The sequence below is a fragment of the Pterocles gutturalis genome, unplaced genomic scaffold (genome assembly GCF_000699245.1).
Source record: "Pterocles gutturalis isolate BGI_N339 unplaced genomic scaffold, ASM69924v1 scaffold12586, whole genome shotgun sequence".
Classification (NCBI taxonomy): Eukaryota; Metazoa; Chordata; class Aves; order Pterocliformes; family Pteroclidae; genus Pterocles; species Pterocles gutturalis.
In genome coordinates this window covers 7,198-9,573 of record NW_010103167.1, presented here as the reverse complement: position 1 = coordinate 9,573, position 2,376 = coordinate 7,198, and positions in this window count along the sequence as shown.

Genomic DNA, 2,376 nt, shown 5'->3' with positions numbered 1-2,376 from the left:
GACGGTGTTTCTACAAAGATGAGACAAAGGTCTGACTGCAGCCAGGCAGCAGCAAGCTCTGCGGTGACCAACAGCAGAGGAAGTCACCAGATGGGAAAGGCAAAGCCAGATACTAGAGTATTTCCAACCTATTTCCAACTCCAGTACGAGAGTATTTCCACCCTAAGTACCCACGCTCAGCCCAGCAGTGTGCCATAAGCCTGGGTCTAAGGAATGGAGAGCCTGCAGAAGAACCTCTCACTATGCTGACCTGCTGCCCCTGGTTCAGCCTCGGCACCGGGGCAGGACGGGCTCGGTTGGGCAGCCGGGCAGGTCCAGCGCCAGAGGCGTTAGCGTGGACACCTGCCCACCGAGGGAAAGCATCTCTGCAGCTGCAGCGAGGTGAGGACTGCAGGCTGGGGCAATATCCAGGACAACGAGCAGAGCTGAACATCAACAGATGAGCTCTCAGGCACGCGAGCTGTTCCCCAGAACTGAAACAGAAGCCCAGCTTTACGAGTTAAATTCTGCTTAGTGCAGTCCTCTGCTTCTCTGCCTAGAAGAAAGGCATGCAGAGCTCCCTCTGCTTAACTATATGAGCTGATCCACCAAAAGTATCTCCTCCATCTCTAAACCCCATGTTGCCTGTTTTCTGAGCTCCCTGTGGCTCTCGTGCTGCCTCTACACATTGTGTACCTTCACCAAAAGGTAGCGATGGACGTTTTCAACCACCTCCAACACCATCTGCACATTCACAGTCGTCCTCTGCCATGCCCCTCTGCTCTGCCTTGACTGCAGACCTCATGTCCCAGCTGCAAATGCAGAAAATCCTCAAAGCTCTGGGCTACTGCACAGAGGTCACCCAGCACCCTCCAATCTTCACCAGTGGCACCCAAGCTCTCTTGCTGCTTGAAGCCCTGGCACAGGCTAGCCTCCATCCTAAGGGCAAACTTCAACACAACCTCTTCATCTTTCATCGACTCTTCCAAAAAAAAAAAAAATTCACAAACAGCAGTAAAATAACATGTTGGGTCGGAGTTCCCCTGGGTCCTCCTCAGAGCAACTGAGCTAAAATTCATTTGGTGCAGAATTACAATTCCTCCCGTGCAGCCAGACTGAACCTAAAGTCTCCCAACGGTACAGCAGAGGATGCAAGGCCCACAGTCCTGCCGCACAGCTGCACCGGGTCAAAGCACATGTTCGGAAACACTTACAGGCAGATGGTTTGAATGCCAAAAGTTTAGTAGCACTTGAGTCCCTCTCCCGACACACGCCGCAGTAGGGACACATCAGTCCATCTTACTTGGAGGTTACTCACCCACAGGTCCTTGCTGGTCACTTTTTGGCCTGAAACTAAAATAATTTTCTTAGTAATCCTTAAAGAAACATTGCTGCTGCCTTCTGACCGGCTCAGAGCTTCCAAAGCTAGTCCTGACCCTAACCCACAACCTGATCCCGGCACGGGCAGCCTGCGAGGGGGAGCACCGTTCACATGAGGGCTCTCAAGACACTTCCAAAAGGCAGAGGTGCTCACTGAGATCAGTGTCATGGGGAGAGGTCAGTAAATACAATTATTACTGGGTCTCAGTGACAGAGCCCTCCTACATGGAGAAAAAGGGGGATTTGTGATTTAACACAAAAACCGGCAGCCCAACCGGGCAGCACCCACGGATGTTTCTTGCCGGCTAACATGAGCTGCTTCTACCAATGCAGGGGTGAACGATGTCCTGTTAGCCAGTCCTGTCCCTCTCGCTGCCATGAGAGCTGGATTTAGTAATTTCTCCGGGCTGGGAGATGCTTCTAAGCGCAGCCACTAACACAGGCAATGTCAAGTCTTCCACTCTTCCCCCTCACAAAGACAAGCGTCTGAGAGCCTTGTGTTCTTAGAGGCACGTGCCATGAAGGACCAAGCTCCTCCAGCTCCCACCGTGAGTGCGTGACAGCACCTACCTCACCAGGTCTCCTGCGGGGCTGTATGGTGTGTAGGGCTGGGACTGAGTCTGTGGGCAATAAATACAGCGATGACTTTGTGGAGGTGGAAGAGACCTTTTTAATAAACAGGATTCAAATAAAATTAAAAAAAAAATCCCTCTGAACTGCCACTGCAGGAAGAGTTCAGATAACTAGCACAGAAGATGATGCTGTATGTGCACGATTGGGGGAGAAGGGAAGAAAAGAACAAGCTGTCACCAGCTTGATGAGCTTCCTCAGTAAATCAGCAGAAACCAGCTCAGCAAAACTCTCCGGATAAAATACTGGTGGATCCATAAGAAACAACTCAAATCAAAATAAAGAGAAATCCCTACATCAGAAGGCGCTACATGAGAATAACCAGCGAAATACTGAGTGCTGCCGGAGCCGCAGCGATGGCGGGGAGACAGGGACGATCTGCCAGTC